General features: G+C 49.9%; 1 protein-coding gene across 20 annotated transcripts in view; it reads right to left on the reverse strand.

Moving 5' to 3' along the window:
- The window catches only part of MYT1L (myelin transcription factor 1 like), a 403,728-nt gene that overhangs the window by 231,668 nt on the left and 147,723 nt on the right, over positions 1-24,337 (reverse strand). For 16 of the 20 annotated variants that reach the window (XM_042242758.2, XM_027964033.2, XM_027964034.2 and 13 more), the window contains exon 3: positions 21,490-21,602. The exons of the other annotated variants lie outside the window; for them this stretch is intronic. The gene's annotated coding sequence lies outside the window, so the exon portion shown is untranslated. The remainder of the gene's footprint in view (positions 1-21,489; positions 21,603-24,337) is intronic. 20 annotated transcript variants of the gene reach the window in all.

A 24,337-nucleotide genomic window follows, 5' to 3' on the forward strand; every position in this document is an offset into this window, starting at 1 on the left:
ACTTGGTAATACAGGAAAGTAGGTCAATGTTTACTTACCTAACCTTGGAGAAGGCTCCTGAGAGCTCCTTGAACTGCAAGGAGCTCAAACCAGTCCGTCCTAAAGGAATTCAGTCCTGAGTATTCATTGGAAGGACCAATGCTCAAGCTGAAGCTCCAATACTTTGGCCACCTGATGTGAAGAACTGACTGTTTGGAAAAGACCATGATGCTGGGAAAGATTGAAGGCGGGAGGAGAAGGGGACGACAGAGGATGAGATGGTTGGATGGCATCACCCACTCGATGGACATGAGTTTGAGCAAGCTCCGGGAGTTGGTGATGGACAGGGAGGCCTGATGGGCAGCAGTCCACGGGGTTGCAGAGCTGGACGCAACTGAGCGACTGAACTGAACTGAAGCCAGTGTTCAGCTTAGAAAGCGCAGCTTGGAGGTGAAGTCGGCGAGCCCTCTCTTTCTCTGACCTGCTGACTTTGGCTTCTTTTTCAAAAGAGCCTCAGACCCTGCCCCGCCCCCCCCACTGGCTTTGTTGCAAGTGAATTTTTTCTTAGGAATTGCATCCTAGATGATGCTCATTTGTTTTGAACATTAATAACATCCAAATATCTGTCTCATCCCAACACCTGGAATCCCCTCTATTATCTGACTGGTTTAACAGTTCCAGTCTTATTTTTCTTCAAAGATGCAAATACACAACCAAGCTTCCAATGTGAGAAATGTGCCCATAGGACGTAAGGAAATAGGGGGAGAGGAAGGCAGCAGAGAAGGGAGGGAGGGAAGGAAGAGAGAGGGAGGGAAGAGGGAGGAGGGTGCACAGGACAGCTCGCTAAAACGTGACCAGTGGCCCTGCATCCACTTTGATGGGAGGCCCATCAAGATGGATTTAAAATATGTAAATTGGATTCAGAAGTCAGAATTCAGTGACATTAATGAGTTCGGCTGAAGCTGGAGGAGGTTCAGGAAGTCCGTGGAAGACTCAAGGCAAAGTAGAGAGCTAAAACCACCTTTTGAAGAGGTTTGAAGGAGAAAGCAATGTGGACTCACTGTGCACCAGCTCCAGGGGGCCAGGCAGTGACCAGGTGGAAGGAGGGGCCCACAGGAGAACGCGCAGATGAACCTAAGGGCTGAGGAAAGGGATGCTGTGGGCCGGAGCGCATGGTGAGAGGGGGAGCAGGGAGGGGGGTACAGCAGAAGAGGAGAGGGCCTGGGATTGGCTGTGAAGGGGGTGCAGCCTAGGAGCGCCTGGGGTACTTCTCAACTGTCTGCGTTCAATTCGATAACTTTCAGTGGAGGCATCGCACCTTAGCAGACCTCGCAGGGCGAGGTACATGCTTTGCTTCCTGCGTGCGCGTTTATACTGGAAGGGCTTAATTTTACTCAGACTGTGATGGAAGAAGCCTTCCAACATGCTGGTTCCTTAGTCCCGGGGCTTGAGACCCTCTCACCACCTGTTGGCTGAGCCACTCTGCCTAAATAATACTTACATTAATTAAGATTTATTAACTGGATAGCTTAGGAAAATTAAAAGTAACACACTCTGGCACTTGAAATTAATGAGGCATCGACTGATTACCTAAAGAATGAAATACTATAGTCAGATTCAAAAGCCTTTGCTTAGGATGACTTTCTTCAAAAAGTATTGGGTTGGATTTTATAACTGGTAAAATGAAAAAAGTTCATATGCATTAAAATCACCCACGTCAAAAGTACCCAAGGAAGGTCACTTTCCTCCTGGAAGTGGTTCCATGTCACTGTTGGATGTTAAAATGAACGGGACTTATTGTCCACAAGGCTACAGTTTCTGTCCTTCAGAACACTTAGATAGGACCCAATGGTGCTTCTGGAGTCCTATGTTTAAGATAAGCACTGTGAGATAATACATATGGCTAATTCACAAAGCGGCACAGCAGAGACTAACACTGAAAAGCAATTATATTCCAATGAACACTTTTTCTGTCTATAGATAACCCACCACTTACTGAGGGGCCACTGAATGGGCACAAACAAAGAAGGCTTCCTAAGGTCACCCTGTGTTATCATGAAATCACACGTGCCTGCCGCCGTCTGTCCCAGGCCAGGATTTGGACCCAGATCTGTCTGACTCCAAAACCCTTGATCTTCCCAGGGCGATATACTGTCTTCAGTTTCTAAGCCTTCTTACTCACCAAATATTGTGCACTGGACACTGGAGAAGCCTCTGTCGGTGACCTACAGCATGTTGCCTGTCCTGCTGCTGGCACCTCATGGAGCTGTCTGGACCCATTTTCTCTGCTCACAAAGCTCCCAGACTGCTTGACTCTCCACTTCTGATGTCAGCTTTGCACAGCTTTATTTTCTGTCAGTGGACGCTGGTTTCCGGCATCTGGTTGTTCAAAACCCTGTTCCATCACTTACTACCTATGCGACTTCATTCTTCGAAGCCTCCCATTTTTATACATGAAAGGGAGATGGTACCATCTCTAGGCCCTCAATAGTGATCAAAGGGAGGTGGTAATATCTCTAGGCCTTCAATAGTGATCAAAGGGAGGTGGTAATATCTCTAGGCCCTCAATAGTGATCAAAGGGAGGTGGTAATATCTCTAGGCCCTCAATAGTGATCAAAGGGAGGTGGTAATATCTCTAGACCCTCAATAGTGATCAAAGGGAGGTGGTACCATCTCTAGGCCCTCAATAGTGATCAAAGGGAGGTGGTAATGTCTCTAGGCCCTCAATAGTGATCAAAGGGAGGTGGTAATATCTCTAGGCCCTCAATAGTGATCAAAGGGAGGTGGTACCATCTCTAGGCCCTCAATAGTGATCAAAGGGAGGTGGTACCATCTCTAGGCCCTCAGTAGTGATCAAAGGGAGGTGGTAATATCTCTAGGCCCTCAATAGTGATCAAAGGGAGGTGGTAGTATCTCTAGGCCCTCAATAGTGATCAAAGGGAGGTGGTACCATCTCTAGGCCCTCAGTAGTGATCAAAGGGAGGTGGTACCATCTCTAGGCCCTCAATAGTGATCAAAGGGAGGTGGTAATATCTCTAGGCCCTCAATAGTGATCAAAGGGAGGTGGTACCATCTCTAGGCCCTCAATAGTGATCAAAGGGAGGTGGTAATGTCTCTAGGCCCTCAATAGTGATCAAAGGGAGGTGGTAATATCTCTAGGCCCTCAATAGTGATCAAGGGAGAATAAACATCGACTCACTTAACAGGTCTCTGGAGCAGAGAAGGCAGACAGATTTCAAAATATTGTTATTTCAAATATGTTGCTCCTTGGCACAAAATGGATTTCTAAACTGCACATAAAACCTGTAAATATGATTTTTAAACTTCGGAATAAGGAGGCTGGAAAGCTCTCCTACGAGGATATTTCTGAGTTATAATTCAGCTATAATTTCTGAATTATAGCTCATGGATTCAGGACATCTATTTGGTTGTAGGAGGCCTGTATGTATCTTAGGGCCTCTGTATTTTCAATTGCAACCTGGAAGGAAAAGCATGCTCTCAGCAGCTAACAGGCAGGGGGAGGAGGCAGAAATTAGTTATTCATCTCAAGGTCAGGGTGGCTACCACTTAGATCCTCAAACATCAAGGTAGCACAAAACACAGATTCACCAGACAGAAATCTGGTTTCCTGAAAAGGTGGTCTTCTGGTTTTCCAGAGCACCCCAAGAAAGGAATCATGCTTTGACCAGAAAAAAAGGAGTCTACTCCCAAATATCTATATAAGCACATGCAAACTGACTGAAAATTACATGTTTTTATGTAAAATTAATGTAAAATGTAGAATTTTCAAAAAATTCAGACTATTCAATTCTCATGAGCAAGTGTGAAAAATGTCTAATTTAAAAATTAAATGAGATTGGGGATTTATTGCAGTTTATTTTGATTCATTGGAGCCATTAAAGTGTTCTGATCCCTCCCAAAAGAGCATGAGGCTGGTTTTCACCCTCTGACGTCTGTCTTTCACTTAGCAAAGGTTGGGGCAGAGGAGGGGACTGTGGGGTCAGAGCCAGCTTCTGGGCCACGGGGCAGCCTGATGGCACATGAGCGACTCCCCTCAAGGCAGAGTGGATGGTCCTGGTGGGAACGAAGATGCTGCAGGTGGTCCCTGTTGAGACAGGAGGTCAGGCAGAGGATCTTGGGGGAGACGAGGAAAAGCAAGTATGTTCTCATTGAACTTTTTCAGGATTTCTAGTGAAAACAAAACTGTTTTTCTTTGCTGCTCATTTCTGTCCGTTTCTATCAAGCCCATCTTGGACCATAGCATTCTGATCATGGTAAAATGGTTTTTGGCAAAATATGTGTTCCACTAAAATGCTGATTAAGTAGCTGCTCCAATTAGATATTATGGCTATGCAGTCATTCAGAAACATGGAATTTGAAGACATTTTTATAAAATAAAAAAATAATCCTGATCAGTGAATGCACTGTCCAAAATTGTAAGAGTAATTATCAGTTTTGTTTTTTAGGTTTTATCTTGGCTCTTAAAACTCTATGATGAAATTATGTAGTGTAGTGACAGCATTTTTCAAAGGAAAAGTGATATATATATATATATAGACAGATAGATAAGAAGCATTATTATTATTACTCATAACTTAGTTAATAAGAATATATCAAGTAGCCTATCATTTTATCAAGTAATTAAGCAAACTTAATATGCCCATGGACTAGACTTCTATAAGACAAGCATTTAATGAAAGTATCTTGTCATTCTGAAGTTTCCTGTCACTTTTAAGGGAAATGGCTGGTGGTGAGAGTAAGTTGTAATTAATACTGATTTAATGGTTGCTGTTGTATTTTAGCCTCTAAGTTGTGCCCAACTCTTTGCAACCCCATGGACTGCAGCACACCAGGCCTCCCTGTCTTTCACTAACTCCCAGAGCTTGCTCACACTCATGTGCGTTGAGTCAGCGATGCCATTTAACCATCTCATTCTCTGTCACCCTCTTCTCCTCCTGCCCTCAATCTTCCCAGCATCAGGGTCTTTTCCAATGAGTTGGCTCTTCCCATCAGGTGGCCAAGGTATTGAAGCTTTGGCTTCAGCATCAGTCCTTCCAGTGAATATTCAGGGTTGATTTTCCTTTAGGATTGACTGGCTTGGTCTCCTTGCTATCCAAAGGACTTTCAAGAGTTTTCTCTAGCACCACAGTTAAAGCATCAATTCTTTGGCCTTCTTTATTGTCTAACTGTCACATCCATACATTCAATTTCACTATGATTTTCACAAAGAACACCATTTTTAATATGTTTTTTATTGACAAAGTCAGAACTCATGAGAAGTTCGGATGACATATGAATTGGACATATGAGAAAAGACACCAGATGGAAATTGAGAAAACCATACACATTTCATGAATATTCCAGGGAAGCCAAAATGCCGTGGTTTTCCTTCTCATAATTTCATACGCTTTTCTTATAGGGTGGGATGCTTTGCTTTCGCTTTCACCTAAGAGAAAATGTCTGTTGCTATAGAAATGTGTTTTCATGCTGAGCTTGTTATCACACTGGCTAGTCTTTGAGATTTGTCAGCAGTAGTCAGGGGCTCTCTTAGGACTAGATTGGGTCTTACTTACATAAACTTTAACCAAAGCAGACAAAGGAACCGCCATGCAGATGCTCAGAATCTCAAAGGCTTCGGATGTGAGTCACACATGGAGCCCCAGAGGGGACTCCACACCTGGGTCTTTGTTCTGGGTCCCAGCCCTCTCTCTCCAGTGGCCTCGAGAAGATCGTGTTTGCTGTCTGGGTGGGCCGGCAGCTCTCAAGGCTGCATTCAGGCGGTTTCGGTCTCTAAAGCTCTATTCTCCTGCATCACATCTGTCCTGTGAGCCAAAGCAGTGAACGGCACACCCAGATCATACCGGAGCCCTGCCAGTGGGCTCTGGAGTGTTGTCAGTGAGATGAATCTTAACAACGCCTTGGCTCTTGCCAGGCAGATTTAAGTAAAAAAGCTTCTGATTCCCTGCCCTCATTTCCTGGGAGAAAATCTGCAAGGAAAGACTTGGCAGATTCACAGGGAGCCGTGAAGCAGTGCCCTTAGCAGGGAATGTGCATGTTCCAGGCTGTCACCCCCGGGCTTCTCCCCACAAAGCCTGCAGGGCCGGTGAGAACCCGCTCCCAGCATCCCGGTCCCCCTCACATGCGAGCCAGAGCTGGAGCCCAGCCAGCCTCCGTCGCCATGCTGACTCCTACTGGAATCTGGATGAGTGTACAGGGGCTCCGTTCTCATTTAGGGCTCTGCTTTGCCTGCTCCCTCTCTCTGTCCTTACATAACACGTGCACGTGAACGCACAGGCACACTGGCTCACACGCAGTGCACACACACGTGCGCACACACCTGAAACCATACATAAACATCGACATGGAGCCACGGGGGCAACGGCAGTGAGTCGGCTCCTGGCTTTCCTGTGACAGGTGGGACCAGAGCTTCTGTTCCCTGCAAGTCGTGGGACAGAGCGTTTGGAGTCTGCACCCAAACCTACAGGCTGTTCTGTTGCTCACTGCAGCCCCGGGACCAGTGGCAGGGAGATAAATAGCTTTAATCGTGGGAGATTCCCTGGGGCTCCACTGGTAAAGCATCTGCCTGCAATGCGGGAGACCTGGATTCAATCCCTAGGTTGGGAAGATCCCCTGGAGAAGGGAACAGCTACTCACTCCAGTATTCTGGCCTGGAGAATTCCATGGAACATATAGTCCATGGGGTGGCAAAGAGTTGGACGCAACTGAGTGACTTTCACTCTATAATTGTGGAAGAAGTGTAATCTAACATTTGAAAGAACTGATAGCATGAAAGGAGTCCTCCTGCTTGTTTTCAAGTTAATAAGGACAGACGGCTGTAGCGAATGGCCAGGGCAGGGACAGCAGATGCTCCTGGGACTTGTGTCCCAGAGTCAGGCCAAGCCAGCGTGTCAGGCCTGGGAAACACCCGGGGAAGCCAGCGGGGGTCAGCATGGTGCTGAGGGAGCTGCCATTCACCTGCACTACGGACACAGCGAGGTGAGTGGAGCTGTGGCTGGAGTCCCAGGTGATTGCCGGCTCCAAGCAGGCTCAGCAGTCCAGGGTTCTGGACTCCTGCACTCGCTAGCACCAAGACTGAACAGACCCCAGCTACGACGTGACTGCTGCTGTAACTGGGGTCACAGGTGTGCATGAAGAGGCGGTGGGGGATGTCCACCTGAAGGACTGGAAACACCCTGAAGTCACCTGCACAGCAGCTGTGTGTGTGTGGCCTGGGCTTCCCTTCCAGGTCGCAGGTGTTCTGGAAGTGCAGACGAAGGTGCTGCCCTATGTTTGGGCCAGCTCCCCTCCTGCACACGCCCATGCCCACTTGCCAACAAAGCCGACACTTAACGCCACGCTTCAGCAGGTGGGCATGTGTGCCCTGCACAAAGCTGTGGGGCCCCCGACCTTCTACTGTGTAAATAAGTACACCTGTGGGATGGAGAAGCCAGGAGCAACTTCTGGACTTGGAGCCCCCAGCAGCCTCCAGCCCAGTTAACCACCGAGATGACCCTAAACCCCAGACGCTTCTCCCTTAAGCGCCTGAACTCTCCACAGGGAATGGCTGGGAGCAGCTTTTCCTTGAACAACCTTCTGGGCGGTGCCTCCTTGTCCTCCCCTCGCCCCACAGACATGCAGGAAGACGCTCACGAGTCCAGAGTCTGCCACGCACGGTGCTGGACCAGCTCTCAGAACTGGGGCTCCAACTTCACAGGTGGACAACTGTGGACAAGACCCCACCCACCCACTTCACACCTTGGGTTCCTCACTGCAGACAGAAAGAATCGGAGCGTCACCCTCACGGCTGTGGAGGGGTTTTAATGGGACAATGTACATGCCAACCACACAGCACTTAATGCCTGCTAGGAACCCACCCTTTTTGTCCTTATCAGTATAAATGTGTACAAAAGTCAGAAGATGCAAGCTTAGCAAGCACTAGGAAAACTTCCTGAGATACCAACTTTTTCTCAAATAAATGCCTTCCCCCTTAGAGTTTATAGTCCTCATGGAAAGAGACAGGATGCCACTATTTGGGAAAGGGGTCAAGGGCCAGAAGGATTTATTGTGTTTTCTTATAGAAAAGGAGGCAAACAGCAGAGAAGGGAGCATCCCCTCACGAAAGCTTCCAGCAAATCAGTGAAGGTAAACGGGAGAGGCCAGTCCGTAAACCCGAAGAAACTCTGGGGGCGGTAACGAGCATCACCAACTGAAAAGGTCGGCGGGTGACTTTCTAACAGATGGTTAGGCTGATGACGGGTGACCTGCGTCCACGTGTAGCAATGCAGGCGGGGACAGCAGACCTGGTGGGCTTCCCTCTCCTGATGAAGCAGAGACACACAAGCCACATCTGAGTCTCACACCGCCTCTGACCCAGCCGTTTGCAGAGACACAGAGGTCAGAGGAATACAGCAAATGACACCCCAGAGACGACACCAGCCAGGTCCGGCTGGCGGCCCCTCTGCAGGCCGAGCGGGCAGCTTTGCCGCTGCAGTTACATGGGGGGAAGAGAGGGGGCGCTCATGTGGGCAACGGAGGTGCTGCAGTCACCCCGGCAAGAGGCCCTGAGCGGAGTTTGACTCAAACTCTACAAAGAAGCTTGTGAGACAGTCTTGGAACTCTGAGTCCCGCCTGAATAGTTGATGATAATGAAGCCTTTTTTTTTTTTTAAAGGTTTGGTAGGTGGTTATGCTTTTATAAAAAAGAACTTTCATATTTTAGCAATTTATACTGCTATATCTCTAGATAAAATTACACACTAGCATGGATTTGCTTCAAAGTAACCTATGTCTGGGGAGGCAAGGCTGATGGGGTGTAGAGAAAGTGAGTTTGGCTACTCTTTGAGTCACCCATAATAAAAAGATTTTAGACAATGTTAAAGAGAGGATAAGTAATTATATTTGGCAGGTCGTAGATCACAGGTAATGAGATTTAAGGAAAGAAGAAGAACCAGGCTCACTGGGCCTGCAGGCATGAAGAGGGTGGAGGTGGGCAGCCAGCCTCCAGGGGTCGCGGTGCAGGAGGGGGTGCGGGGAGGCCAGGGGTTCACCAGCTTGATGAGCGGCTGTGGATGAGGACAAACACCCTCCATTGACACAATAAGAATCTGTGGGGTATTCATTTAAAAAGTTCACACTCGGGTCCTCACTGATATAATAGGTCACAGATGGTGATCACAAATTTATGGAGAAAACAATCACCCCAGGTGATGCTCAGGTAGGCAGTCCTGGAGGTGCCCTGAAAATCTCGAGTCTAGGGCCAGGCCTGCTATTTCAGAAACAGACACTCTCCTGATGGTCTACCCGCAGGACGAACCGGCATTAAGCAAGTTCCAAGTTCACAGACGGTGTTTAAGGGGCGAGTCAGCCTGAGCGCATCTGAGGGGAACAGAAATGACCTTCAGAGCCGAGTCCACATCCTCCCTGGGAGGCAGGCCCGTGGGCCAGATGGCATCCGTGACCTCACGGGGACGGAGTGGAACCAGGAAGGGGAGCCATGGGCCGCGCGTATGACCGGGGGTCTGTACGGATGCAGCGTGGTCTGGACGCACAGTGGACCAGGTCACTTGGCCCTGCTGACTTGCTCCAGGAGGGCATGGGCCTGGGGCCCAGGTCCCTATCTGGGGGTCTGCGCTCACCAGCTCCCCTCCAGGCAGGACTGGGTCTAGAACCTGATTTCCAAGAGATGGGAGGTTCACTCCGGCCCCACAAACCCTGTACTTCTCAGCTCCCCACTGACCTCCTCCCGCCATGTTCTAGAGCCGTGAGCTCAGACGGCAGAGGGGCTGGAGGAAGGACGGGGCTGCCCAGCTGCAGCAGGGCCGTGGTGGGAGCAGGAAATACACTTGCTCACGTTAGAGCAGGAAGTTAGGTGGGCTAACATTTAATGTAGCAAATGTAATCTCAGCGTCTCTCCACAGCATGGCACCTATTTTTATAATTTAGAGATACAAGCCTACATTTCATATAAATACAATTTTCTTACAGATACTGAAAACAAAGAATGTGTGTGTGTGTGCTCACTCACACAGGTGTGTCCCACTCACGCAACCCCATGGACTGCAGCCCGCCAGGCTTGTCTGTCCATGGAGTTTTCCAGGCAAGAGTACTGGGGTGGGGTGCATGTCCTTCTCCAGGGGATCTTTCCAACCCAGGGATCAACCTGCAGCTCCCGTGTCTCCTGCATCGGCGGGTGGGTTCTTGACCGCTTAGACACCTAGGGGAGCCCGGGACAAAGAACAGAGACCACAGTCCAGCCCTTCTCGATAAATCCGGCTACTTAAGATGTTTGTTGTACTTTACAAGAATGGTGCGATGATGTTGCGTGTTGGAGGCCAGACAGGTAAATGGTTTGGTTGGCTGTTTCTTACAGAATTAGGTCTGTGCTTTGATCTTTACTGTCCTCCCCTCCCTCCCTTCCTTCCTGTGGTTTGCTCTTTGCTAAGCTAAGTCCCTTCAGTCGTGTCCGACTCTGTGTGACCCCATAGACGGCAGCCCACCAGGCTCCCCCGTCCCCGGGATTCTCCAGGCAAGAACACTGGAGCGGGCTGCCATTTCCTTCTCCAATGCATGAAAGTGAAAAGTGGAAGGGAAGTCGCTCAGTCCTGTCCGACTCTCAGCGACCCCGTGGACTGCAGCCCGCCAGGCTCCCCCGTCCCCGGGACTCTCCAGGCGAGAGCACTGGAGTGGCTGCCATCGCCTTCGGTTTGCTCTCTAGAGCCTTGGAGTAAGCTGCGCGCAGGCCATCACTTCTGGGGCTGTCTGTGCCCCTCTCTGCGCCTCCTGGGGCTGCAGGAGCCCGTGTGCCAGTGCCAGGGCGTCAGGGCAGCAGGGGGTCCACGCTCGCCGTGACCCCGCGTCTGGCGCCGGGGCGGCCGGGCTCCCCGCTCTGTTCGTGCTCCTGGGATGCGGCCCGGCTCGGCGGCGCCGTGAGTGCCCGGGGCGCTCGGACGCTGACAGTCTCTTCTGCTTTCTGTGTGAGAGTGAATGAAAGGCAGGTCCACACAGCTCTGACATCTTGCCCCGGAGATGGTCTAGTTACGGGCGGCAGGCGGGGCTTTCAGGAGCGCACGCGCGCGGCTTCTCGCAGAGAGGCGCTTCCTGCGCCATCGTGGGCCTTCCCAGCGGCCGGCTCACGCGCACACACTGTCGCCCCGCGCACGCAGGCGCAGCCGCTTCCCGTAGACCCTGCACAGGACGCCGCGCCAGCGTGAGCAGGCGCCTCGGGCTCAGGGCTTACTTGCAGCTCTGTGACGGGTGCGGGCTTGGCCTCGGAGAGTGCCCCTGTGGCGGGGCGCACGGCCCGTCGGGTGACCCCAGGATGAAGCTCTGTCGGCTGGGGACCAGCTCCCCTAGGCGGCTCGGGAGCCGGCCCAGCACACCCCACCCAGAGCTGGTCCTCACTCAGGCAGTAAAGCGCGGGCCCAGCGCTGCTCTCAGCCTGGCGCAGGCTGGATGAGCACCCGAGCAGAATGGACGCCCTGAAGCTGCCGTGTGCCTCCGAGTCATGCCCACCGCCTAGAACTGGTGAGTGCGGGTCACACACACACACACACACACACACACACACACACAGAGGCATACACAGACACACACACCTACACAGACACACGCACACACAGGCCTACACAGATACACACACACACACACACACACACAGGCCTACACAGATACACGCACACACAGGCCTACACAGATGCACATACACACACAGGCCTACACACACACAGACACACAGGCCTACACAAACACACACATACACAGGCCTACACAGACACACACAAACACAGGCCTACACAGATACACATACTCACACAGGCCTACACATATACACACACAGGCCCACACACACACACAGGCCTACACACACACACACACAGAGGCCTACACACACACACAGAGGCATACACAGACACACACACCTACACAGACATACACACAGGCCTACACAGACACACACACGCCTACACACACACACAGGCCTACACAGACACACATAGGCCTACACATACACACACACACACACAGAGGCATACACAGACACACACACCTACATACACACACACACAGGCCTACACAGACACACACACAGGCCTACATGCTCACACTAACACACACACACACACACACAGAGGCATACACAGACACACACACCTACACAGACACACACTGGACTACACAGATATACACACACACACACGCCTACACACACACACAGGCCTACACAGACACACATAGGCCTACACATACACACACACAGGCCTACATGCTCACACTAACACACACACACACACACACAGAGGCATACACAGACACACACGCCTACACAGACACACACTGGACTACACAGATATACACACACACACACGCCTACACACACACACAGGCCTACACAGACACACATAGGCCTACACATACACACACAGGCCTACACACATACACACACATACACACAGGCCTACACAGACACACACACACACAGGCCTACACAGATACACACAGGCCTACACAGACACACACACACCTACACACACACACAGGCCTACACACACACACACAGACCTACACAGACACACACACACACAGGCCTACACAGACACACACAGGCCTACACATACACACAGGCCTACACACACACACACAGAGGCCTACACAGACACACAGGCCTACACAGACACACACACCTACACACACACACACAGGCCTACACAGACACACACACCTACACACACACACACACACACAGGCCTACACAGACACACACGCCTACACAGACACACACACACACAGGCCTACACAGACACACACAGGCCTACACATACACACAGGCCTACACACACACACACACAGGCCTACACAGATATACACACAGGCCTACACAGACACACACACACACACATACACACAGGCCTACACAGACACACACACAGGCCTACATGCTCACACTCACACACACGCCTACACACACACGCCTACACACACACACGCCTACACACACACACACAGGCCTACACACACACACACCTACACACACACACAGGCCTACACAGACACAGACACACACACAGGCCTACACATACACACACACGCGCCTACACATACACACAGGCCTCCACACACACACATACACACGCCTACACAGATACACAAACACACACAGGCCTACACACACACACACACACATACACACACACACACAGACACACAGGCCTACACAGATACATATACACACACAGGCCTACACACACACACAGGCCTACACACACAGACACACACACACACAGACACACAGGCCTACACAGATACATATACACACACAGGCCTACACACACACACAGGCCTACACACACAGACACACACACACACAGACACACAGGCCTACACAGATACATATACACACACAGGCCTACACACACACACAGGCCTACACACACAGACACACACACACACAGACACACAGGCCTACACAAACACACACATACACAGGCCTACACAGATACACATACACACACAGGCCTACACACATACAGACACACAGGCCTACACAAATGCACACATACACAGGCCTACACAGATACACACAAACACAGGCCTACACAGAAACACATACTCACACAGGCCTACACATATACACACACAGGCCTACACATACACACAGGCCTACACACACACACACACGCCTACACAGACACACACACACACGCCTACACAGACACACACACACAGGCCTACACAGACACACACACAGGCCTACATGCTCACACTCACACACACACACACACGCCTACACAGACACACACACAGGCCTACACAGACACATATACAGGCCTACATAGATACATACACACATACGGAGGCCTACACAGATATACACACACACACACAGGCCTACACACACACACAGGCCTACACAGACATACACAGGTCTACACACATATACACACACACAGGCCTACACAGACACACACATATAGATAAGCCTACACGGATACATACACACACCAAGGCCTGCACAGACACACAGACACACACAGGCCTAAGCAGAGGCACACACACGTGCTCTCTCTCACACACACATACACATTCACACGTCCTCCTGAACCTTCTGAAAGTGGATTGTAGGGGTCACAGTTACTCAGGCCTAAACCTTCAATATTCATTTTCTAAGGGAGCAAAAAATTCTCCTACATAACCCAATAGTAATTTTAACAAAAAAGAAAGTTACTGTTGTTTCAATCACTTCAGAAAACGTTCATGCCATATTCACACCCCTGATTACTCCCAAATATTTTCTGTAGCTCTTTTGCCGTATTAAAAAGTACAGCTAAGATATAAAATCACCTTCTTTTTATACTTTAAAGAATCTCTAAAGAGTATGTTGCTATGTTTTTCCACTTTTTGTCATTACATAACTATTTCCTGAATGTTATTTTAGAAAACACTTAAATCATTTTGAAAGCTGAGCTTGAAATTATAACTTTATTACTGAATAAGTGGACAAGCAGTGACATAGCTCCTTGTTTCATACTTTGTAAAACAAACTTTTAGTTAGAGGATTTTAGGGAGAGGAGCGTGCGTGGAGTGCAGGATCACGGGAGACATGCGGCTGCTTAGAGGTGCTGTGCGCACGTCCCCAGCATCACACAGGCTGCTGGGCTGGGTCCTGCCCTTCCTCACTCCCCTCCCCTCTCCCACCCTTCTCCTCCCTTCCCCCTGCTTGCTTTCCTCCACCCTTCCCTCCTGGCCTTCTCCCCTTCCTTCCTTTATATTTGTGTGGCTCAAAAATAAGTCAAACATGAATAAACGAATGAGTAAAAGCAATGGAGACGCCCCTGAATTCTGCCTGCTCTGCACAGTGACGGCACAGACACTCCTATTGGCTTCCCGTCCACCGTCCAGAAGTTTCTACGCAAATACAAGCAAAGGGACGTGCAGTTCAGACTTCTGCTTCTCTTTGGCATCTTGCTTTTCTCTTTAACAAAATATCCCTGAAATCTGTCTACATCAGTTCGTGGAGCGCTTCTTCATTTTTACGCAGCTGCAAGGCAAGAGAAGGCGCTTTGATTGGAAGAGCAAAAAGCAGAACACAGATGTCAGTCAGGTCACTCCTGCCTTATCTTTGACGGCGAAGCGAGTGTGTCGTGGTTCTTTATGAATAATAATCACAGTGGCTACGATGAAGGAGGGTGAGCGGGGCCCGAGGCACTCAGCCCTGGGTGTCAAGGGTGTAATTTCAGGCCACCCTCAACAGAAGAGAAAGCAGAAGACACCCAGCCTGTTTTACAGATGGAATACTGAGACTCTAGAAGACTGAGCGTGTCATTTCTTCCTGTGCCCTAGTCCAGGCCGTTCGGTCCTTTACCGTCCCATGCAATGCTGTCTGCGTCTCACCCGGACTTACACACCGTCCTGCCTGCCTCCACGGCCATCCCCGCCTCTTCTCAAGCAGCCTTGCCCTGGGGGAGACCTCGGCCTACCGCGTGGACCTTTGAACTGCGGTCCTTACTGTCTTGTCGAGGACAGGTGCCCTCCCGCGGTCTGTTTCCTCGCTCAGGTTTCCTCACCACCCACAGAGCTCACCCCCTACTCACGGCAGCCACGCCCCCTCCTGCCCCACCCTCAGACCCCTGGGTCTTTGCAGATGCTGGAGCCTCCTCTGTGACACCCGCGACTGTCTGCAAAGTGTGTGTTAATTCCCCAGGAGTCTACACGGCCTCCCCAGGAGCACCGAGCTTCTCCCACTTTGAGGGTGAGTTAGACTTTATCCCTTTCTGCACACCCCTCTTGCAGCTCTCTCCACAGTGTGTGGTGTGTTTTGGGGGTATATGTGCCCCCTCACCATTAAAGGGTTAAATGTGGATATGATATGCGGCAAAATTCCCTAATTCTACTGTTTGCATGGAACAGCTGAGTCAAAAATGTTACAGAAATGCAGTTCTGTGTATGGATGATGCTTGCAATAATTTATTTAACTTTTTTAATAATTGAAAAAAAAACAAAAAAACAAGGGACTTCTCTCGTGGTCCAGCCAATACAGGCGACAGGCTTGACCCCCGGCCCAGGAAGATCCCATGGGCGGAGGGGCAGCTAGGCCGACAGGCTGCAGCTACCAAGCCTGGACTCTGGATCGGGGCTCCGTGACAGGAGACGCCGCTGCAGCGAGGGGCCGTGCTGGTGATTAGAGAGCAGCCCCCACTCGCCACAGCTAGAGAAAGTGGCGCAGCAACGAAGACCCAGCACAGCCAAACGTGAACAAATAAAATGCTGAAAAGATAGGCATGTATTGCCTTTAAATGTGGGTCAGATATATTCCCTTCACTGGTACCTGTAGGAAACACAGACTCAGAAACACTCTGGAAAACACAAGGGCTCCAGTCAGCAGGGTTAGTGTCTGTAGACTTACGGACATCGACTTTGCAGGAGGGGTAGGGCCAAGCAAAGAAAAGACGGCATTCAGGAGGGCACCATGGCAGAGCAGCGCTTCATGGAAAAGGCCCAGGGTGGTGTGTAGGACTGAACGCATCGAATCACACTAACACAGTAACACACACTCCAGGAAATTCAGTGGAAAATAACGGCATAAAGTGAAAGTTAAATATCCTTTCCACCTTTGACCCCCAGTAAATATATATACCTTTGTTACATCAATGTTGGGACACGTATGTAAATATATATGTGCTTCCACGGTGCTCAGCGGTAAAGACTCCGTTTGCCGATTCAGAGATGCAGGTTTGACCCTCGGGTTGGGAAGATCCCCTGGAGAAGGAAATGGCGACCCACTCCAGCACTCTTGCCTGGAGAGTCTACGGGCAGAGGAGCCTCGTGGGCCACAGTCTATGCAGTTGCAGAAGAGCTGGACGTGACTTAGCAATTAAACGACAACATGTATTTGGACGGTATCACCAACTCAGTGGACATGAGTTTGAGCAAACTCTGGGAGACAGTGAAGGATGGGGCAGCCTGGCATGCTGCAGTCCATGGGGCAGCCAAGATTCGGCCTTGACCTAGCAACCGGACAACGACAACACTATGGATTTGGAGTTACAGAGTATTTGGAAAACCAAACTGAAGACCACGTCTCACCAGCCTGTGCGGTGTTGCCTGCCCCGCAGCCCGGCCCCGGTACACAGTGCCGCTGACCCACAGGAGTGTCACTGGTTGCATCACACAGGAGCTCTCCTGGCTTTGAGGTTTGACACACGCAACCCCTCGTGTGTACAGAGGGGCGACAGCTCCAGCGCTTGTTTTAACTTGACTTTGAACCCACACGATGTTCAGGATGATTTCAGGATATTTCTCGGCAGGCCAGTTGATAAAGGGACGAAATCACTAGAAAGCGTTCTCCCCTTGAAACACCATGGGCTCCGCGGGCCTGCCCCGCCTGCTACAGGCGTGCCAGCTGCTCTTCCGGCTTCCTGCAGACTCTGGTAGGCTCCGGGGACTCCCCGGCTCACACGCCAGCCAAGCGCTTGTCTATGGAGTGTCATCCCTGCGGACTCTACTGGCTGAGTTTGCAAGTAATAAACTTTGAGGAGAGAGTCACAGTTATACCCTCTTTCCCGCATAAAACAGGAACCATTTAGGAGCTCTTATTTAGATGTTTACTAGAGGCCAGCAGACTTGGATTACCATCATATTGAATGGTTTGCCTTGGAAACGAACAGAGATCATTCTGTCGTTTTTGAGACTGCATCCAAGTACTGCATTTCGGACTCTTTTGTTGACCATGATGGCTACTCCATTTCTTCTAAGGGATTTCTGCCCACAGTAGTAGATATAATGGTCATCTGAGTTAGATTCACCCATTCCAGTCCATCTTAGTTTGCTGATTCCTAGAATGTCGACATTCACTCTTGCCACCTCCTGTTTGACCATTTCCAATTTGCCTTGATCCATGGACCTAACATTCCAAGCTCCTATGCAATATTGCTCTTTACAGCATCGGACCTTGCTTCTATCACCAGTCACATCCACAGCTGGGTGTTGTTTTTGCTTTGGCCCCATCCCTTCATTCTTTCTGGAGTTATTTCTCCACTGATCTCCAGTAGCATACTGGGCACCTACCGACCTGGGGGGTTCATCTTTCATTGTCCTATCATTTTGCCTTTTCATACTGTTCATGGGGTTCTCAAGGTAAGAATATTGACGTGGTTTGCCATTCCCTTCTCCACTGGACCACATTCTATCAGCTGGTTTTAGAAAAGGCAGAGGAACCAGAGATCAAAATGCCAACATCTGTTGGATCATAGAAAAAGCAAGAGAGTTCCAGAAAAACATCTATTTTTGCATTATTGACTATGCCAAAGCCTTTGACTGTGTGGATCACAATAAACTGTGGAAAATTCTGAAAGAGATGGGAATACAGACCACCTGACCTGCCTCTTGAGAAACCTATATGCAGGTCAGGAAGCAACAGTTAGAACTGGACATGGAACAACAGACTGGTTCCAAATATGAAAAGGACTACATCAAGGCTGTATATCATCACCCTGCTTATTTAACTTATATGCAGAGTACATCATGAGAAGAGCTGGACTGGAAGAAGCACAAGCTGGAATCAAGATTGCCGGGAGAAATATCAATAACCTCAGATATGCAGATGACACCACCCTTATGGCAGAAAGTGAAGAGGAACTAAAAGCCTCTTGATGAAAGTGAAAGAGGAGAGTGAAAAAGTTGGCTTAAAGCTCAACATTCAGAAAACTAAGATCATGGCAAATAGATGGGGAAACAGTGGCTGGCTTTATTTTTGGGGGCTCCAAAATCACTGCAGATGGTGATTGCAGCCATGAAATTAAAAGATGCTTACTCCTTGGAAGGAAAGTTATAATCAACCTAGACAGCATATTAAAAAGCAGAGACATTGTCAAGAAAGGTCCGTCCAGTCAAGGCTATGGTTTTCCCAGTGGTCATGTATGGATGTGAGAGTTGGACTATAAAGAAAGCTGAGCGCCGAAGAACTGATGCTTTTGAACTATGGTGTTGGAGAAGACTCTTGAGAGTCCCTTGGACTGCAAGGAGATCCAACCAGTCCATTCTAAAGGAGATCAGTCCTGAATATTCACCAGAAGGAGTGATGGTGAAGCTGAAATTCCAGTACTTTGGCCACCTGATGCGGAGCGCTGACTCATTTGAAAAGCCCCTGATGCTGGGAAAGATTGAGGGCAGGGGGAGAAGGGGATGACAGAGGATGAGATGGCTGGATGGCATCACCGACTCAATGGACATGAGTTTGGGTGAACTCCGGGAGTTGGTGCTGGACAGGGAGGCCTGGTGTGCTGTGGTTCATGGGATCACAAAGAGTCAGACACAACTCAGTGACTGAATTGAACTGAACTGAGAGGCCAGTAAAATCCCAGCCTCAGGGCCGGCGCCGCCTGCCACCAATTTGTGAATAAAGTTTTATTGGGACATGGCCCCGAGCTCTGCTGATTCGCCGTCCCGGCTCCTTTCTCACAACAGTGGTGAGACGACAGGACCCGCTAATACTGAGGCATTTACCAGCTGGCCCTTCGTGTTAGAAGTTGGGCCACCCTGATCTGAGCCATCTGATGGTTTACGCCTTTTCCTCTTATAGACAGGCATGTGAGATTAATTTACCAGCTGGCCCTTCGTGTTAGAAGTTGGGCCACCCTGATCTGAGCCGTCTGATGGTTTCCACCTTTTCCTGTTATAGACAGGCATGTGAAGATTTACCCTTTGTCCCAGAAACTACTGTTGTGATGCACCCGTGCTCCCGTTTTAAAATGCTAATCTGTTCACGTCAATCTACTGTTTTATTTCATCGCCCAGGAACTTGAGTGTTTATGACACACTCAGAGCAAATGTATTTCGATCATCCCCCAAGGGCCAAACACGGATCTTTGAAGGGTAAGAGAACGGGTAACAATATCCAGGAATCAGAGCACAAGTGTGGGTGTCCCCTGCCTTTGGTGCTGTGCCCCGTCGGCCCCCTGGGTGTTGTCACCAGAGCCCACGGGGGTGAGACGTGGTCAGGGCGGGGTGAGACGATGTGTGAGTGTTTGCTCTTGCTATTGCTGTGACTGTTCTCCCATCGGCCTCGGGGCCTCCAAGTGTGCGTCACGCCCACAAGAGTCCACCACCTCCAGGGCCTGTGACACTTGGCCAGAGGCTGGGCAGGCTAGGAATTTTAATCCTTTTTTGAGCTAGTCCAACCACCTGCCTTGAAAATGCACAGGCCTCAGAATCAAACATCCTGCCTCCACCAAGAAGCCCAGGCAAAGCCACAAGTCGAGTGTAAACGTGGTGAACTAGCTTATTTATTTATTTGTTTCTGTATTTATCTATCTTGTCTAATCTCCATTGAGATTGGTCTTTGAATGCTCTGCAGTACGCCATGCTGATAACCATTATTTAAATGTTGAACACTTAACTCCATGCCAGAAACGCTAATTCAGACCCATGTGAAATATTCCACTAAATATTCTTTAATTCGTGCCCAAAGCACAAGGAGATTAGACAAGACAACATAACCACTCTGTGTGAAACAGCTACAGTTCAGAAACTTGAACTGACCTTAAAGTCAGCTCTTACTTTAATGCTCAATGAGCATAGCTTTTTTTTCCTTAAACTCCAGGCAAGTGATGATTGAACATAATGCCTTTCCCAAACTAAGACAGCGAATGGTTTCTTTAGGGAAAGGGAGCGAAATATAGAAGGGAAAATAATCATAGCAAGCGTGACCTATTGTCCCAGTTCACAGCGCTCTGAAGACGACAGCACCCACGAGGCTGGGGCGTCTGGAAGCCGGTCCCAACCTCTCACTCCACGTCACAGTGAGGAGCTCTGCTATGAGACAGGCAAATGGGGAGCCGGCAGACAGACAAATTGCTATCACACGCTGAGCCCTCAAAGCTTGCCAGAGTTCTCGGAAACCACCAGCGCGCCAGAACCTTCCCATTTCCCCCAGCGAAGTCCCAGGTGGAAAACGGATCCCGAGTCTGGTTATAGAACAGATACCATGAGCGTTTCTGAGGCCAGTTTCCTGCACATGTTCTGAGGCTGAGCTCTGCCCCGGTGGGAATGGACTCACGTGACAGGCGTGGGGACTCTGGGCGGTGAGAGTCCCCAGAAACTGTACTGCCTGACGGCCTCCCCAGACCGTCTGCCAACCCCACCCCCGAGCTCTGAGCCATAGTCAGTAAACCTTACTGATCAACGCAGATTTGGGGGCAATGATTCAAGATGACACCTTTCCACCTAAGAGTCCACGTCCCCCACCCTGGGGGTCCCAGGGACCCCTCAAAGCGCCCCAAGGGATGCAGGCATCTGCATGGCTTCAGGAGCAAGAACAAGGCGTGCATCTTATTTAACTGCCAAGGGCTCTTTTTAGCACCAAGTGTCTGTTTGGAAAGGGAGCATGACAGGATTTCATCTGCCTCCCAGAAGCCTGGCAGCACCAGGAAGCTGAGATGGAGGTGGGGACTCGGGCGATTTGGGGCACAGGGAAAGGAGACGCTTGTCCTCAGCCCCTCGAGAGCGGACGACGGGTACCTGAACTCAGCGGCCGGGCAGGTGCTCCGTGGGTCTGACTTTCTCCCTCTGTCGACCGGGGTCCGGAGAGGCCCACGGGCGCGCTCTCACCAGCTCTCCTCTGGGTTCATTTTCTAGGGGGCAAGACAACAGCACAGCAGCAGCTGAGTGACAGGAGCCTCTTCTCTGTGTCCACAAGGGCACCTTACAGACAGCCAACCGCATGCGGGGGCCGCACAGGACTCTACTCAGAAATCCTGACACGAGAGGGGATGGTGGACAAGCAGAAAGCGCTTCTAAGCCTTGAACCAATTCATTCTGAAATCCAAGATATTTAATACCTTTAAATACACATCTGGTTTTGAAGGTAAAACGAGGGCACTTTAAATTGACCGATCATCACCAACTTTGTAAGATTATTCTCCTTTTTTAACACTTAGATGCAAATAAGAAACAAGTTAATAAGTGAAAAATATTTGAGATGTGTAAGTATTTTCTAGAAATAATGTGACTTCATTCATAACCAAATAGAGTCTGTTGATGACAAGGATGTTTCTGAATGTCCAGTCAATTTTTTTAAAAGAACAATAACAAAATACATTTTCTTATTTGATGTAAATTTAGAATTTATCTATCAACTTTCCATCAAGGTTTTCTGCAAGAGTGTCTCAGTGTGAGGGACAGTTTTAGTTGGAAAAAAAAATATCAAGGTGATTTCAACATAATCCTTATTGTCAAGGGGAGAACATACTTTGTTTAAGCGGAAAAGGCTGAACTGGAATATCAGAAAGTGGAGAGAACTAGGGGTCTCCTTGTCGACACTATTGTTTCTGGAGCGAACCTTCAAGTTCAGCGATGCTCATTAAACCCAGTCTGAGGCTCCCGCAGCCCAGGTGTTAATGGTGGCAGCGGAGTGTCAGGCAAGTGGAGAGAACCCCGGGTCCCCCTGTAGATCAGCGCCTCCCACAGCATTACCGTAAATCCTCTAGAACACACTGTCCTCTGCTTCCTGGTCACACCTCAATATGGAGACACACTGAGGGGCTTGGCAAGTGGGTTTGCAGGAAGACAGCACAGCTTCCCATGGGACACACAGGCAGCCATGCAGCTGTCATTATTTTCTCTAGTGAGCACTCACCCAAACACATGAAGAACAGAGCGGTTCAGAAACACGCACAGGGAGTGGGAAAGGTTTCAAAATTACCCTGAGAAACCAGGTTTGAAAATTAGCATGAGAATTGGTAAGTTTTTGTGTGTATTGAAGTCTAGACTCATTAATATGGAGTTATCCTGTAATATTTTAATATATATTTTGCTTTTAATACAAATTGCAATTTGTGATTTTATTTATACCTAATGACACTGAAAAGTCTGAGGGAATCTGCTTGGTGGTCAAAACTCGTCTGTCATGTACACACACACACACACACAGGCCCACATGTACACACACACACACGCACATGTGCACATACATACCCACGTACACACCCACGTACACACACACACGTACACACACACACAGGCCTGCACATATGCCCCCCCACATATACACACACCCCCACACACACACAGGCCCACACATATACCCCCCCCACATATACACACCCCCACACACACATACACCCCCCCATACACACACACAGGCCCACATGTACACACACACACAGGCCTGCACATATACCCCCCCACAAATACACACCCCCCCACACACATACACCCCCCCCACACACACACAGGCCCACATGTACACACACACACAGGCCCGCACATACACCCCCCCCCACATATACACACCCCCATACACACACAGGCCCACATGTACACACACACACACATACACAGGCCCACACAAACCCCCCCACGCACATACATGCCCCCCGATACACATACACAGGCCCACACATACACACCCCAGACACACACATGCACGTGTGCACATTCATACACACCCACATACACCCACACATGTACACATACACACACATGAACACATGCCCACACACATACATGCCCCTACACACCCACAGACAGGCCCACACGTACACCCCCCCCCACACACGCACACACACGCCCCCCCACACACATACACAGGCCCACACATACACACCCCCACACACATGCACATACACCCCCCCCCCACAGGCCCACATGTACACCCCCCCACACACACACACATACACGGCCCCACATACACATACAGGCCCACACATACACCCCCACATGCACACGTGTGCACATACATACACACCCACACACACCCACACGCGTACACAGACACACACATGAACACATGCCCACACACATACATGCCCCTACACACCCACAGACAGGCCCACACGTACACCCCCCCACACACACGCACACACACGCCCCCCCCACACACATACACAGGCCCACACATACACACCCCCCACACACATGCACATACACACCCCCCCCACAGGCCCACATGTACACCCCCCCACACACACACACATACACGGCCCCACATACACATACAGGCCCACACATACACCCCCACATGCACACGTGTGCACATACATACACACCCACACACACCCACACGCGTACACAGACACACACATGAACACATGCCCACACACATACACATCCATACACACCCACACAGATACACACACACATGCCCACACACACACACACACACACAGGGCCACATGTACACACACCCCCATGCACACATGCCCACATACATGCACACACATGCTGGGAGTACACAGGTTCCTTTTCAACTCCAGTGGTTCTTCTGTGTACAGGACAATTTGTAAACCTAATGTTTAGTGACAGAGGCAGGCGCACCGAGCCAGGCTCCTGTCAGCTCACACCCACAGGTCATCTGGACTCAGAGACG

The sequence above is a fragment of the Ovis aries genome, chromosome 2 (genome assembly GCF_016772045.2).
Source record: "Ovis aries strain OAR_USU_Benz2616 breed Rambouillet chromosome 2, ARS-UI_Ramb_v3.0, whole genome shotgun sequence".
Classification (NCBI taxonomy): Eukaryota; Metazoa; Chordata; class Mammalia; order Artiodactyla; family Bovidae; genus Ovis; species Ovis aries.